Source organism: Sinohyriopsis cumingii, chromosome 19, assembly GCF_028554795.1.
Source record: "Sinohyriopsis cumingii isolate HCF-2022 chromosome 19, ASM2855479v2, whole genome shotgun sequence".
Lineage (NCBI taxonomy): Eukaryota > Metazoa > Mollusca > Bivalvia > Unionida > Unionidae > Sinohyriopsis > Sinohyriopsis cumingii.
In genome coordinates, this window is record NC_142979.1 from 25643578 (window position 1) to 25662389 (window position 18812).

Consider the following 18812-nt stretch of genomic DNA (forward strand, 5'->3'; position numbering starts at 1 on the left):
ATAAAATAAAATCTTTTTTTCTTGCACGTGATTATCGCTAAGTGAGTGCCACTATAGAAGTATGCTGTTTGTTAGACAACATTATCTGGCATGGTTAAAGGATCGTAACGATCTGATAAAAGGTATTCTGTAGTCAAAACCTCAACAGCTAGTTGTCAATCAACCATCAGTATTGATTTAAGGGGTGAAAAAAGTTAGTCACCAAAAGGCACGCGCGTGAATATAATCAGTATCTCCGAGTTTACCTTGTCAAAGCTCTCTGACATCTATGTCTGTGTTCACAAAACGACACATACAATAATCGTTCATCACACCTGTGCTATCATTCGAACATGGATGAAAAGCGCAAAGGTCAAATCTTATAATGAATTTTAGTATCTAATTAAAGTATCTCAACAGTATGCTTTGTCCATTTCAGTGTATGCTTATTTTACCCATTTGATCATGACATGTCCATTTCAGTGTATGCTTTTTTTTACCCATTTGATCATGACATGTCCATTTCAATGTATGTTTATTTTACCCATTTGATCATGACATGTCCATTCACACATCTGAACGACCGATTATTCAGACGAAATCTATGAACTCCGATGGGTCCAAACAATGAACGTTTTACTATAATGTCAACCCGAATGACATGATATTTCTCGGTTTTAAGAAACCCTTTGATCAGATTTTTCATGTTATTTTCGTAAGAAAGCTTCAGTTTATGAGTAAACAAATAGTGGCTATTGTGGTTCATGCACGAAAGTAAGCTACAGTTCATAAGTTCACAAGTAGTGGATACTGGGGTTCATGCAGGAAAGTAAGCTACAGTTCATGAGTTCACAAATAGTGGCTATCGGGGTTCATGCAGGAATTAACATTACAGTGTATGTTAACATGGGGCAACCGATATGGAGCAATATAGCAAATCTTACGCTAATAACTATAGCGTTAAACGTTGGGGTTGTTGATGTCGTTTAGGGTTTGACGCCATTTTCGGCTTTACAGAGCGACCAGTTTAACTGGCGGAGGAAGAACTCGTGAAAATCCAAGTAAGAACCACCGACCCACTGGAAGTTACTCGGCAAGCTTTCTCACGTACCCATATTGAACATTGAAATAGTATTATGGCGTCAATATTTATAGGGGCAAATCATTTCTAGCGGCAAAAGTGTAAAGGGACAAACGAGAATGGGAATGGGAATATTTGTTTCATTAAAATCCAATACGCACTCTGCTATCGAAAAGGTAGGAGTGTTATTACATACATTGTACTTAACGTCTGTACTCGCTTATAAGTCGACTCAAACTGCAAACAATAAATATCCTGATCTGCCGTCGCATAATGTGTCTGCCGATCAGGGTCTATATTGCTTGTTCTTCTGATTACTGATATCAAACTGCACAGAGCAAGATCTGACGGCGCATTATGCTGAAGATTAATGCAATCTCTGTTTGGGGGTACCCATTATATACAGTAGAACGTTATTTATCCGGGCATTTTCATCTCGATAATCAATTGTCTTGGATGATCGAATTTTGTTCCAAAAGTAAAAAGGTGAACTGAAGCATTTGGATTAAACGGTCCCGATATTCGTACGTTTATTAACAATTAGGTAAATAGTCGTGCATTGTTGATATTTTACATGTCGAAGAGCAGAAAATTACAACGATACAAATATAGACTATCCATAATGGAATGATGACATTCGTGTGATGGACAGTTATTATACATGTGATCGTGTGAACACTTGTCCACGGGATTTCATCAAGGTAAAACCCAGCTGACATGGATTCCATTCAGACCTTTGCTGATGGGTGATTAAATTCTGTTATTTATTAAGTCACTACTGATTATTGATCGACAGTTAATTACGAAGGCTTATACTACAGAATTGCTAACATAGAACGCAAGCTCTAAGTCTTCCAGACGAAGTGCCTGCGACGGATCATGAGGATCTTCTGGCCACACATGATCTCGAACGAGGAACTTCGGCACAGAGCGGGCGCAAGCACCATCGCTGAGACCATTGCAACTCGTCGATCGAGATGGCTCGGCCACGTCTGCAGAATGCCCCCGACTCACTACCAAGGGTGGCACTGAGATGGACTCCACAGCGGAAAAGGAACCGTGGCAGACCCAAAGAGACCTGGCGCCGAACCGTGGAGCGAGAACTCAAGACCAGAGACCTCACCCTGCAGACCGCCCCCATAACAGCAGCCGACAGACCAAAATGGTGCTCCCTTGCTGTCGCCTCAAGCACCAGACGGCGCAGGGAGGATTGATTGATACGACAGAATGCTTTCAAACGACCGTTATTTAAGATTAAACTTTCGCATCTCCATCTTCTCTCTCTCTCTCTCTCTCTCTCTCTCTCTCGTTTAAAAGCATGCTTTCTTTTAAAAAGATAATTTATTTATTAATTATACCATTATAATTATAAAATTATAATTGTATTGGATTATATTCGATTGTGTTTGTAATTTCTGTTACTCAAATTTATTTGGATCTTGTGATAGCCATGGTACTAAGTAAAATTTTCGTATATTTTGTATTTCTTTTATAAGTTTGATTTCACATGGCAAACGTAACTTTCCAATTTTATCAATAATAAGTTCTCTTTAACGTTCTTCACAATTTTCTTAACTGATACTGTTGGACATACCTTACATGACGGAGTTGAGTAGATGCGGAGCTGATTGTATCACGGTACCAATTGTTTTTCCATAGACCTCAGTGGTAATGTGTTGTGAAATAAATATACTTTTTATCCTACCTCAGCATGCATGTCACGCTGTCATAGAGAACAATGTTAGATTGTCAATTTGACAAGGACAGAACCAGGTACTCCACTGCATTTAAGAGAGATAATTCTGCAGGAACTGGACGGGAGTAAGAGTTATCTAGTCACACCAAACACATTTTCAGTCATGTGTACCACATTAAAAAAAAAAATCATAAAAAATACAAAATATAACCAAGATATGAATTAACATAATCTCACATATTGCCAAGAGGCTTAACTTTTTTTTTAAAGCCTAACAGATAGTACAATTCTTACATAATGCACCAATCACAGCTAGTGTTGTTTAATTCTGAATACAATGTTCCTACACCTTAAGCTCCGTCCAGTTGGGGTTGTACAATTTGTACCATTATACCTGATAAATCAGGGACAGATCAGGAGGTATACTTTAGGCAGCGGGGTTATAAACATGTAGACTATGGACTGCATGTGTGGGATGGAACACCTAGTGGGTGGCCATGCATGCTTTTCTGTTTTTCACAAGTACTTTGCACTGTTTTAGCTTTTTATCACAACATCGGTACAAATAGCACAGAAACTGATAGATTTGTCACTGTCCTTTGCTGTAAAACAGTCCTCCAGTTTGAAATATTTTAAAATAACAATTTTGCAAGATGCTAAGCAGTAGGTGAAAAAAAACGAAATAAATGGCATGTTTTGAATTTGTGAAAAATCCGTACTTGTGCATAATCCGTCCTCAGATCTGTTAGAATGACGAAAATTTCATACCATATGGACAAATTCTCATCCGCGGTCAAACCATAATATTGGGTCAAGCGAAACATTTGTTGTATGATTTCATTTCGAACAGACATCACTTTGGGTTGTTTATTTGTTTCGTTTTATTAAAAATATACACACATGCAGCATAGTATATGAAGAGAAACATTTTTTAAAAAATAATTTCACAAGTGCATGAATGGACACACCAATCTGATCATGTGAGAGATGAATAAAATCATTCTTGTTTCGAAAATAACAACATACAAGGTTTGTAAAAATGTTTTGTCTTTTTATTTAAAAAAAAAAAATATTTCTCTAGTATTTTCCTATACTGATCACTGTCGCCTATCTCAAAAAGGCTATAAAAACTATTGCGATAACTTCGGTATGCAACCAGACTAAAATAACTTCACTAATCCTACAAAAATTAAAGTTCGAAATTCATTTAGAACAAATTGTTAAATTTCTTTTTTCTTTCAATCTTTCCATTCCATTTCTATCTCCATAGATAAACACGAACTTTGAGCTCACAGTATAATTCCGCTTTCATCCCATAACTGAGTAATGCTTGAGTAAGTCTAGCAGCATTGAAGATTGAAATGTAAATGATTTAAATCAACTTGAATTTTCTTGAAATCTCAACATTATACGTGACTATCCATACTCTTATGTCACTATATGCGTTTGAAATGTTGTTCCAGGAATATACTGAAATTAGAGATATTTAACGTATATTGTTACGGAACCTCAAATTTGAAGTTAAAAGAACCCTAAGTTTAAACTTTTATTTTTGTCATAATTTTAAATAATATTCATTACTTCTCATTACAAACTGTTGTTTTTTTTTGGGGGGGGGGGGGGTTAACGCCATTTCGTTGCGGTAGATATTCTATAATGGCGGCCAATATAATTGGTGGAGGAAGGACCGGGAAAGTCCCGGCAAGAACCACAGACCTACGAGATGATACTAGTAGCTTTCTACATACGCACATTGGCTCAGCCCGAGACTCGAACCCACGCGGACATATGTGAGATGGCTGTGTTCATTACAAATGTATTTATGTGAAGATGAATTTAATTTGTCTTTCATCGAAATAAAGGAAAGCAAAAATAATTGTAAATTAACATTCCTCATCCATTAGTAAATTGTCAGTTTTCCATTAATTTTCTTTCTCCTTAAATTTTATATCCACATATAAAATAAAATTAAAACGAGTTTATAAATTAGTCCCGCTTTCGTGGAGTAATTTGTTATTTTTACGCAGATTAAAAAAAATATAGTAAGAATACCCATTTTATTGTGTAGAACATATTCATTCTAAAACGCAACGACATATTGTACAGCCTCAGCGGCAAAGTCAGTCATCTATCGGACCCGTTTCTAAGTACACTGAAAATATCCCCACCACCACCACCCCAACAAACAAACAAAGATGGAAAGCAGGTTACGGTGACCCCTTGGAATGTGGGACACACCTATAGGACACACGGTACTAATGATATAGAAAAATGGGAAGCAGCCTGGAAATGGGTGAACATTAAATAGAGTATATATAGGTTGGCTGACCAGGATTGGTTAATAATGTAAGTTATGTTTTAGGAAAAAAGAATCTTTTGAGAGGTTACCTTAGTTGTAAGTGGGGAAAAAATAGAGATATTGTTTAATTGATGGAATTTCAGTCCTTTAACAGTCTTGAGTTTGGAACACTCATTACTAAAATTAGCATTTGACTCTTTGGTGCGGAATTGAAAGCACATGTTTCAAACACTTGCAGGTCCAAAAATTGCCGCGGCTCATATCTTTTCCTCTACACAGAAGCTGACATCCAGGTTTCACCTATACAGATTAATACAGTTTCGATCATGAGCACTAAAAAATGTAAAGTAATTGAATTTTTAATATCATGATGTTTGCATAGGGTTACTATGGGAACTGATTTAATACCGTGAGTCCTTTATCCACAATGTTTTATCTATATGGAATATTAAAACAAAAGCCACAGCACAAAACGGTGAACGGATGCAGTGAAGAAAGCAATCACAGGTGCAATGAGAGAAAAGTGAATTTATTTACATCATTTGGTATTGGATGGGGCAGTCGTGCTGGCGTTAGGAGGATGAGTTGGAATAATAAATCATTTTATTAATGACTATTAATTATTGAGGACAAATTCATCACGGTCATGTTATTGTTCAATAATAGATCTACATTTTGTTGCTTTTGTTGGGGTGGGGTGGGGGGCATTTTTTCCGAAATATCCAGATACAATCACCGTGTTGTCTACTATTTTCGTTATTGGGTTTAATTGGCTTAAGGTGGGCATCGGGTTAAAATCTAAAATCCAGCATTACGTATTATCACGCGCAGTGCGTTCAGACGTTGCTCTGTAAAGGGTGACCTTCTTGAAAAAGTGAATGACTTCGACATTCAGAAATATATTATTTATCTAAGCCAAACATTCTTTGCTGTTATTCCCGGTTCTCTTTTTGACTTTCTTGAAAAAGTGGATGACTTCGGCATTCAGAAATATATTACCGGTATTTCTCTAAGCCAAACATTCTTTGCTGTCATTCTCGGTTCTCTTTTCTTTGTTTCTCCATAGATTTATCCATCCATTAATCTTATCTCATTGTCTGTCCATAAATATATACATCTGCATACGCATATGAGTCTGTCCTTCTATCTATCTATCTATCGGTGGTTCTTCCCGGGGTTTTCCCGAGTTTTTCCTCCACCATTAATACTGTCCGCCATGCATAGCCTATCGTATGCTCAAAAATGGCGTTAAACCCGACAACAACAACAAATCTATCTATCTGTCTATCTATCTATCTATCTATCTATCTATCCGATTGTGTTTCTGTGTAAAATGAAAAAGTCATGTGAACGTTTTAAGAACCACCCTTAGTATGAATACAAGTGATTTAAGAATATTTGTTCCGGTTGTTCTTTCTCCAGATTTCTCCCCCAAAGCTCATGACGTGTCCATTTTGTTTAGACCTGTAGATGATATTTTATTGTTTCATGTTAATAACGGATATACTTCATCGAGTTGGTAAAACAATTTGTGTTTTCGTCCACGAAATGAATTATTTCGTTATTTACTCTGAACAGGAGAATTTTCTTTTATTCTATGCTCATTTTTTTAAAATTTTTTTTTGGTTAAAATGTATACCATTTTGAAGTAGCAGATTCCTTATGTAAATTTCAGCTTCTCTGCCGTTAATGTTAGGCTGTCTTTTCACCCGAGCCGCTTCTTGTTTCAGCATACAAACCTCGAATTGTTTTACCTGTTAAGACCTTCAACCGTCAACAACGTATAATTTCACTTAATGAATAACGAAACTTGTTTCTCTTGGAAAATCAGCTAAATCACGGAACAGCATAAACACGAACCTTATATTTTAAACTTTGTGTTATTTCCATACCTCACTCATTGCATACCGGTAAGTTATTAAAGAAACTTATGGACATTATGACTAAACTGGGCAACGGTTACATTTAAATAGTACACTCTTTTATTTTGTGTCGGCGAAGTACATCCAAAAATGTAAAGAAATTCAAATTCCAGTCCTTTCATTATATACACTACTTGAAATCACTGGATCAGTAGCACGAAAGCTTATTGTTTCACAATTAATGTTTATTTCTATTAGCGAAATAAAACATGTGATTTTAACACGTATAACATATGATACATAATGGACAATACAGCGAACAATACCAATGATAAAGGGAGACAAATCTCTTAGCTTTTTGGAGGACAGTTAAGCTTTTACGAGTTGCTCCTCTTGGAGGTTATCAGCTAACCACATACACCATGGTCTAACTGGATAGTTTCGTATTTTGACACCCCCTAATATTTAAGGTAGAAGGCATGAACCTAATTATTATAAGCCTAGCATTTATAAATTCACACATAAGCTAAATCTGTAATGTGGTTTAGATTTACTTTGAGTTAGGCTTGGAAATGGGTTGGCTTGTTGGTGACTGGCTGTCACAGTTAGATGAGCATTGGAGATCAAATGCAAATGAGCAGCGACTTGGCTTAATTTACGTGTGTCTGCTACAGAGGTAAATATCTAAAAATCTAGATGGTTGAGGGGTGATGAAAAGTATGCTAATTTGTTATAGCACTAGTGAACTTTATTCACGCATAAGGCACATACTGCTTCTTTTAGCTGCCTTGTCACAGGAAAATATTCAAAATAGCTATTTTCCTGTCAGAAATGAATGTAAAATTTAGGGGTTGGTGGCAGTGTTGGTTCAGGATAAAAAAAAACCACCATTTGCATCAGGAATTAACCTGATCGCTGCAGTCAAAATCTCACATGTATGCTTTCTACAAAAATCAATAGTTTGTTTTTATTTGTATCTTCAGTGAAAAATTATTCTCATTTTTCTGCAATAGGTCTTTGTTGGAAGAAAATTCACCAGATAAACTGTCCAGTGAGACCTAATTTACCTACATCATGAAAACAGGAAATGCTTGATATCTAAACTCAGAATATACGTAAGCTACAATTAGATACCGAGGATACTACATAGAAGAAGAGGCTAGATTGAAAATTTGCTACAGTGTCGACCAGACAGGTAATACACTAATAACAATTAAAACATGATGATTTCCACAAGATGAAATAAGCAAAACTAGTGACGTAGTTTCCGATAAAATAGCGACATAAATTAAGATGTAAAAAGGCTGTTAACAAATATGAAATATTTACCATTTATTTTGTAAGAATATCATATTATGTATTTATTTACTTCTGACTGAAAAATGCAAAATGAAGACTCCATTAACAAACAGGTGAGAAATAAATTATAACCTCCTTTGATATGTGTTCATCTAGAAAAAAAAATTATATGGACGAAAATGGAGAATTAAAACAGAATCATAATGAAAAGAGCCGGAGAATGATTGAATATATATATATATATATATATATATATATATATATATATATATATATATATATATATATATATATATATATATATATATATATATATATATATATAGTACTAATGAACTTTATTCATGCATAAGGCACATACTGATTCCTTTAGCTGCCTTGTCACGGGAAAATAATCAAAATAGCTATTTCCTGTCAAAAATTTCCTGGTTTGGAATTTTTACTTAATACGGCAATTTTTTCAGTATGAAGGACAGGGTCACGTTTATCACTGATAATCAAAGTACATACATACATACATACATACATACATACATACATACATACATACATACATACAGGAACTGTCGACTAAAGAAACAGCTGGTAATGTCACTAATACTGGTTATCTCATAATCAGTACTAATGGGAATAAACATTATTTCAGTCACAGGTTTGTCTACGAGTGTTTTCGGGTGGGGGTACTCGAAAGTGGTCTTGTGATCGATCATATTGATGGAGAAAAACTCAACAACTCTTTAGATAGTTTGCGAGCCATTACACAAAGTGAGACCAACAGATTTAGTGGTACTGGCAAATATTTAAAAATTGCTAAACTTGTTAAGTCTGTAAATACAGAAACTGGTGAAGAAATGAGATTTGAATCAACAAACGCAGCTGGAAAATATTTCGATATTTGCAGCTCTTCAATACATTTTGTCGCAAATAATATTACCAGATCTCCTTTCTCTAAGAAATATAAACAAAAGATAACTTTTCATTATTTTTGAAGGGAGATAACTCTGTCATGCTATGATATCTCCGGTAGGGTAATTAAGTAGTTATCTTGTTTTTCCTACAAATATTATATTACTATTTATTTATTTAAATTTTTCGTGGCATTTTACTCATTGTTAGAATAATTATTTATCAATTCTGAGACTTTTTCTATTCATTGGTGGTGAAAGTACCGGAATTACATATATGTTAGTGCACCTTGCCAGTCATGAAACATGTAAGGTGGTATTTTTTATGTGAAATAAAATATCAAGATACAACAGTTATTTTATCATTTTGAGACTTTTATTGTAGAAGGGAGATAGTCTGTCAAGCTAAAGCTTGTTGCTACGTATTAACCTCAAGGAGGGAGATAACTCTGTAGCATATCTTTCTCCGGTAGACCTTACTTTTGTATCGTCTTAATTAATTATCAACCATCCGTGTGATAATTAATATCAGTGGAGTAATATAATTTTATAATAGTTCAAATTAGTGGAAGGATATTTGTACTTTCTAGCTTATCGACAAAATCAAGGCAGAAAATATGTTACACACGCCGTTAATTGTACAATACAACTAAGCTATTTTTATATCTCCATGTAAATGGCTGTATTTTAACCGTGACTTTCTCAAGGCAGAGATATATATGAAGGAATCCATCATGTATAATTTTATAATAATTTCTGAAACGTATCAACAAGATATTGGAACGTAGCACAATGCTAGCGTGGCAGATTCACATGCTCAAGGTTTGGCGTTTGAAACCAATGATTGGACATACTGTCGACGGTAGCGATATTTCGCAATTTTTCATTTAAAATAGTGGGGGTCGCACCCCAAAGCTGGAACTTCAACAGAAAAATCCACCCTTTTTCTATTCATTGGTGTCACCGCATGGTGGGTGCGCTTTTGCACCCTCCCGGGTTTGATTATTGGGTGTGTGCAAAAATTTATTGAACGTAGAGAAGTCTCCGATATATATATATATATATATATATATATATATATATATATATATATATATATATATATATATATATATATATATATATATATATATATATATATATATATATATATATATATTGTGCCGTCATTAGAGTTAAGATTATATGTATTGTGCCGTCATTAGAATTAAGATTATATACATTGACTCTATGTGGTATTCCTGATTGAACCATTATCATGACACTATGTGGTATTCCTGACTGAACTATTGTCATGGCACTATGCGGTATGGCACTACGTGGTATTCCTGACTGAACCATTATCATGGTACTATGTGGTATTCCTGACTGAACCATTATCATGGTACTATGTGGTATTCCTGACTGAACCTTAGAATTAAGATTGTATATGTGTTGTGCCGTCCTTAGAATTAAGATTATATGTATTGTTCCATTCTTAGAATTAGAGTTATATATAAAATAATAATATATAATAATATGTGAATATTTTTAAAAAATTTTAATGTATGTATGTATGTATGATAATGATATTATTTCTGCATTAAAAAATAAAAAAGACGGCATAAAAATTCAATTTGATCCAGAAAAAATTTATTTGTGATTTTGAATCATTGCAAACACGTAAATTTGAAGATAGATAGATACTACCAGCGGAGTACAGATTTATAAAGTACATCCAACAGGCTATGGTCCAATCTTTGGCTACTGTGAAAGATACAGATTTTAAAATATTCGTATCTCTGAAAAAATTAAATCAGAATAAGCTCACAATTACGAAACGCAAAAATATTATTAACACGCGTGAGGCAGTTGAAAATGTTTGTGTCAGATTGTGAAAATGAAAACAACAATTGAATTATTAGTGAAAGTGAAAGTGAAAATAGTAAAGGGGATTTTGAAAGTGACAGTAGTGACGAAAGTGAAAATAGTAAAGGGTATTTTGAAATTGAAATTATTGACAACTTTACTGATGAAAATGAAAATTACGGCAATGTCGTAGTCAGTTATCCTCTGACTTATATTTTACATGAGAAATAAAAAAAAATCTGTAACAAATGTATATTTGTTTATGAAATTATTATTATACAATTTATTTCTCGATTATTTAAATATACCCATGAAAATGTTAAGATTATACGTAGAGATTTATATTCAAATTTTTATTTCTTCAATCAGTTAAGTGTCCGATTTGGTCGGTAAGTTTGAAATGTATCCTTGATAATAACGGATTATGGCTACGCTGGTAAATATGATTAATAGGCTCTTGTACAATCAAAATATACAGGAGGTACTTGCGTTGTAAATGTATATAAAATATATCCTTGTTGAGTCTGACTAGATTTTTCAAACTCTGTTTGATAGTTACCATTAATTGCATCACATACAAGATTGACTGCGATTGTTGACGTTATATTTACAATTCCTAGTGAAATATGTCTGTCGCCACCGTACGGATCATTGTTATATCTGAGAAGACATGCTGGCGGGTTATTCTTTAATATTATTCTACAACGTTTGGAAAGTTTTCATTAATAAGATCGCTAACTGATTGTTTTGTCCGTCGGTTTTAAATTCTGGTATTACAAATGTTGGTAATCGTTCTTTAGTTATTTTATACTGATTGGGAAATATTTTCGGCTTATTTAAAATTTTTATGATTTGCTGATTAATAAACTCAGGATCAGATATAACCTGGTTTAAATGTTGTATTGTTTCATTTATATGTTGTTTTACATCAATATTATAATATTGTATAATACTGGAAAATATATTTCCTAGATCACCGAGTACACCTGCGTGCTTATGTTTTATATTGTCGGAAAATAATTTTATAAATTTTTTGTCAACAACTAAATTAGTATTATCAGGAGAAGTATAATACTCTATCTCATTATTCATCTTTGGTAAGAAATTCATTTAAGTTTGGTTCTGGTATTTCTTTATATTCTGGCGGAATTTCAGGCTAACCTAAAACAGATAGGATTGATGATTGATAAATATCTACAACATAATCTTGTGAATTGGATTCCATCGCAGCTGATAAAGTTGATTCATTAACTGTTATAGATATTTTGATTTTGCGCTGAAATTCATCATTGATTTGTTCGATTTGATATCTACCTATCGGGAGTTCCATCATCTTTATTTTTATTTGCAAATACAAGCGAATTATTTGCTGGTAATCCACCAAATGACTTTGATCTGATATTTGGCCAACTATGATATACTCTTAATTGTGCTAGCTCTATTTCTTTCGCTGAAATTGCAGTTTGAAAATTAACATTAAATTCATGATTAGTTGAGCTTACCGATATCATCGTTGTTTTTGGATGGAGTTGTATTAACGACAATCTGTTGTAGTAATTCTTTCGGAGTTGACATTATTATTAGTATTATTATTTAAATCAGGCGTGGATTCTATCACAGTCATTACCTCTTTGTAGATTTTAATTGTCTAGGTGAACTCAGAATCTGATATTTTTCCACCAGTAAAACATATTGATAATAACGAGGATAAATCGGAGTATGCTAACGTCGCTGTATGTAATTTTATTATATAATCATGCAATTTTGTGATTGTACAAGTGCATATTTTTTGCGATGATATTAAGAAGGCCAGTAATTGTTGTTCCAGCTGAAACAAAAATCGTTGCAGCTGCTTGTGCCATCACTAACGATGGTGTTATTGTTGATAATAATACACTGGTTCCAGCAAAAATAACAGACGCTGAATAAACAATTATGACAGCGAGAACTTCGCGTCTGCGATATTTTTTAACTTTTACTGTATACTCGTCAACGATATTTTTTAGTTTTATTTGCCATTCACGTGCTTGATTATATCTAAAACGTTGAACGTTGATTGGAATGCTCATTTTATTTTAGTTATTTAGTAATCAATTGTGGTGTTTCAGCGACAAATTCCAGACACCACCAATAAGACGCTGCGGTTAATTTTTTATCAAATGATTCAAGCATAAACGTGTCTTCGTCTCCTTTATTTAACACAATTGACACGGTTCCAGAAGAAAAAAAAATATCGGTTGAATGATGCAAAGGATACGTGGTAAATGTACTAAATTTTACGCCGCTGATCACAGACAGCCTATATACACCATTGACTTCTGCAATATGCTTGATAGTGTTATTTTTCTGTGGACATGTTGAGAATCATGATGACACGTTGATGAATTTCACTTGTAATATGTTCTAGTTTTTTTTCCTAATGTGATCGATATTACTCTGAACTATCGTGGTTAGCTATGAAAATGATTTATTAATCTTTTTGTGTTAATTTCAGATAGTTTCTCGTCAACAAATAACGGACTTCCAAAGAAATTATCTGCGATTTCACTGTTTTTGAAAATTTCTCCGATTATTTGGAAACATACTTACGTGAACGTCATATTCAGCTCGCAGCGTGGTTAACTGAGTATCTACCGTATTATAGTTATTGTATATATATTTTTTGTTGCGGCATCTTCATCAGATGTTGGATCTCTTAAAACAACTATTTTATTTCCATTCATGCTGAGTTCACGTGTTATTATATTGCCGATAGATCGTAAACGATGAGCAACACTTTTTGCAATTTCATTTCTAATAGTTGAGATCGATATATTTGAGTCCCTGATTCTACCGCCGTCAGTAAATACTGGAATGGTATCCGAAGTAGCACCGAAAACTCTACCAACTATGTCATTCCAATTACAGCTTCATCTCGGTCAGCTCCAGAGAGGTTCATAATATCGACAAGATCATCTTTAGTCGCGTAATTTGACAAATCAATCATCTTTTATCTTTTCTTGTTTTTGATAGAAGAAGATCGTTCGTAAATATCTACCATTATACTTTGAGATCTGTTTAAAACGATTAACGGCTACTTGTATACTTGTTCACGACTTTATGAGGCGGTAATGTTGATGAAGATATAGCGTTGAGTACAGTAATTTCTTCACGGCCGCATTTTGGCGGATCGGTTATTGTTGGTGTTGGTAATGTTGAATATCAGACTAGAGTTTTTATTGTGTTTACGTAATTTAAAAAATCTTTCGGTGGAGCCAACTTATGCTAATCAAAATAAACAATTCCACGTGGATCAATCGCGTATGCACCCCGATGAGTATCTGGACCAGAACTATTATCAAGATTGATTATACCGGTGTCAGTATTGTTTCTTCGTTCTGGTAATTGATCACGCATAAAACACCTCTACAGTTTTTGATATTTAATATTTTAGCAGCATCAGGTAAATCAAAATTTGACATTGGAAAGATTAACGAACTGTTCCTGGAAGTCTCAGGCCTTTTCCGTATCCATAAGGGGTACCTGGTAATATTAGACACCTTCCCCATTTTCAAAATCCTCTTCCTACTATTTTATCGAAAGCCATTTTACCAGCAGCTCCAACAGCACAAAGTGCAGCTGTTTTTGCAATAGCTGGAGCAGCAGCAAATAAAGATGGCATAGCTGCTGAAAGAAGTGGAAATATACCACCTGTTTTAATTGCGTCTTTAACCGCACCTGCAGAAAGATTGAGTGTAACGCCTGTTTTTGATTGTTTGGTGCTATTGAAATGTCTGAGTTGACGTTCTGACAATGATAGTTTATTTTGACCACCTGTGATCTCATCTTTTTTTTTTACTGATATTTTTATTCCGCTGTTTTCGCTGAACTTGATTGAATCTTTTTAATCTGAGCAGGAGTCAGACTGACACTAACATGATGATATGACATTATTAATATCGTGAGTGATTTAATTACATGTTTTCTACTGAAGCATCGATAACTCTCATTCGTCCACCAGTACCTTAAAGTAACATTGCTTTATCGCTGAGTATAACTGCAATTGCTCTATAATTAACACCAGCTTGGTTTAGACGAGCTAGAAAGTGAATATTAACAACAGATTGTTTAAAAAAGTATATATGCTCCAATGATAAGTAATGGATCGGATGCAGATTAATAAAATCTAAATTTGGTATTTGTGAACCGGTATCTATATTTTAATCAAGTCCCATAAATGTAATTAGTCGATTATATGCACGTGCTACATGATTATTGTCAAAAGTTAACAATATATCTTCAGATGGTTCTTAATGTCGATTTATCCGTAAGGAAACTTCGCTAACTTCAAGGTCGTCAAATATCATATGACTATGTGTTTGTGAATTTAATCGAACTGTATTTTGTAAAGTAATACATATATGTCTTGGCACAGAAACTCCTTGTTGTGATGCAATATGCCATGTAAATAATCCAACAACATACCCTGAATGCTATCTGTAGTTTCTGTCAACCATGATAACAACGATTTTCCACCTGAATTCATAAAACTAATTAACTTTTCTTATTCAGTAGTTGTTGGAGTCATTACTGGAATCCACAGTGAAAGTTTTGTTAATATTACTTTAATATCATTAGCAACAACAACACCAGATCGCCAGATTGCATCATCATTACCTATTATAAAAAATACAACCGTATGTTTGGCTCCAAAGATAACTTTTCTGACATTTCTACAAAATCCAAACTAAGAACTGGTGCGTCTATATCAAACGCTGGATCGGATATACGCTTGAACATCTTATTATAACTATCTTCGTCTAGTTTTTGAGTTGCAGCTTGAATTATTATTTTACTGATAAATGCAGGCATAACTTCAATGCTGGGTAATTTTTCCTGGTTGTGGTTTTCTTCGTCCTCAACGAGCTATTCTTTCTTTGATCTGTGAAAATGCTTTACCGGCAATATCACCAACAGCACTAATACCTTTATCGCGAATAGCGTCAGTTGCTTTCATTTCAAATTGTTTTGCAATCAGCAATGCTTTTGGAGCTATTCTCTTAAATAAACCTTGAACAACATCAAGTCCAGCTGCGTAAATCGCTTTGGACGTTGGCAATCGTGAGTTTACTCCCTTAATTATTATTCCCCACGTTGAGAATTGTGTAATCATTTTTAAATTACATGCTGATTAATTAATTGTTTTCAGCCGCTGTGATAATCATCAACAATTTCATTAATGAGAGAATGATAAATGTTACTATTCATAACACCGCCTGTAAATAATCTTCGACAAATATCAGATAGTTCATTAATAATTTCTGGAGAATTATTTCCAGCGCGTTTTCCTCCGATTAGAATTTCTAGTCGGTCAACATCGGTAAGAACACTGTCAGGACAAGTAATAAGGCCACTTCCTGTTTTTGAACCAAAATATTTAACATAAGCTTCAATTATTTCTTCTGCTGTAGGTTCTCGTTCTTCCTCACTTGTTGTTTTATCTGTTTTTTCTTCCATGTTCTTGCGGCTGATTTCCTTTCTGTTTTTAGTTTTTCAAGTTGCTGATTCATTTCTTCTGATCTTTGTTTCCTTTCCTGTTTTGTTTGTTTAACATACTCATCTGCTGTCTGGTTAAAATAGGAAAATTAATAAGATCTTCCTCAGATCTGATTTGCTGAGTATTAGTAGCGACGCGATATACATCCCTAATCCAAGTGGCAGCTTTTAAAGTTTTAATATATTCGGGTTTTACATAATTATCTCTATCATGATATCCAAACACAGCAATATCAAGTATTTTGTTTGAGTCTTTGATAACAGCAATACATTCAGGCATGAATTTATCCATGATGTTAGTTCTGAATCTTCGCAGAGGTTGTGGTTGAACTTCAGGTTGTGGTTAAGGAAATTGCTGGGTGGTGATTGAGCTGCTTGAAGACGGCCAGCAATAGCAACAGGTATCTTTCAAGAGCTTTTTGTGTTGCCTCAGTTGCTGTAACAATTTTCTTGGTTGGTTCGACAACTTGTTTAAATCATTTTTTGTACCTTCTGCATATTCAACTTGTGCTTCTTGTCGTTCCTGCAGCTTTTGTTTGAGAGCATCGTGAACAAGAAGATATCTTCTGTTTGCCTCTAATCTTTCTCGAGCTAGTCTATTAGTATAATATTCCATTATTGATATAATAATTATTTAATTACTCATACATTTATAGAAACAGAGGTGGTGCGACCTCAATAAAACGTGCGGCTGGTAAACAGAACACACATACTGATTTAGAAAAACACGAACGACAAAGATAAAGTAACAAAATAAACCAACCCAATTAGAGAAACTCTCGGTAAGTTAGAATCTTCGGTTTGGCGTTATTGACCTGATTTTTTTAAATATTTTTTTCAGAAGAGGTTTTATTTTTCAAAAATGACGTTTCAGCAAAAGGGATGTTCATCTCCTCTGCTGCTGAATGAGCATAACAAGGTCACGTCCAAGTTCACTAAAATGTCCCATATGACACAGTCTTTACGATTGGGTCATGAGCCAATACATGCCGATTGAAGGAATGTCCAATGAGCAACGAGTGAAGAAATTAAAGTGACAGATAAACGTTTATTCACTTGCCCCGAGGATTGTGATGCAGGTTGCATGTTAGAAGTTAGAAGAGATTTCTTTACAATTTTTATTACAATTTCTAGGACTATCAAGTAACTCCGTAGAATATAATTCCAGACCAAAGTGATTTATTTACCTTGGAAAGGAAGTAAATAAATGATTACAAAGGTACGAAACCAACGGTCCAAATATATTTATGTACGTTGAAACAAAAGACAAATATGCCACTCGCTGTAAAAATCATAAGCTTTACAGTCAGGTTTAAAACTGAAAAGATACAAAGATTTGTTTTGTTTGAGCAAAAACCATGGTTAAAATCCCATAAAGAACTGTGGCCAAATTTGATATAAAAAGCTTTTTTTCTTCTCGTTTGCCTTTAGGTTTATTGCCATTCTCGGCGCAATATAGGCTATTCCTGATAGCTAGTATAACTGGTACAGAATGAACCCGCGGAAAGCCCTGGAAAGAAACACCTACCCACGGGAAGCTCCTCGCAGCTTTCTCACATAACCACACGGGCCGAGCCTGAAACTTGAACCCAGAGATGGGATTGCAGTGATCGGTAAAAGCTAGCCTTTAGGCCATTCGGCCACTTGGGACCTGACACAAAGCTAGCAGCGATTCTGTGGAAGACTTATTTTTTCATATTGACGAATAATGCTGTGTTAAGAAAACATTTGATCGAAATATTTATATATTCAAGTCTCTAACGTTCAATTAATCTTTCCACTACCGGTGCTAATTTGGCAGGATTATATTGAAAAGTAGTGTTTTCTTTTTACAGTAAATCCTCACGTCTTGTTGTAACATACTTTTCCCTCGTTAAACTGTGTACTTTCAGGCTCTCACCCTTTGAAGATTTCTCAATTAGCGTCGCATATGTTAGCTCATTTTTGTATTTAGCTTCTCAGCTAAAATATATTTTGTGAAAAAATATATATCTATGTTGCATTTGTTTCCATTGTTGTCTTTTTTCATCAAATAAACAATATCACTGATTTATTGTATGTATATCCATTGTTGTCTTTTTCATATGGGTGCATATCAACATTGTCGGCTTGATAATGAACAGAAAAGTGACTAACAGGGACCATTTTACACATCAATGCAATATTTAGGGAGATAGGTCAGCCTTATACTTCAAGTATGTTATTTTCATTTCTAATTTGTTGAATTGGTTTCCGCAGTTGATTAATACCGTGTTAGGAGCTGAGCGTTCAGAAGGATATTAACGATGTTTTAAATATTGTTCTATGT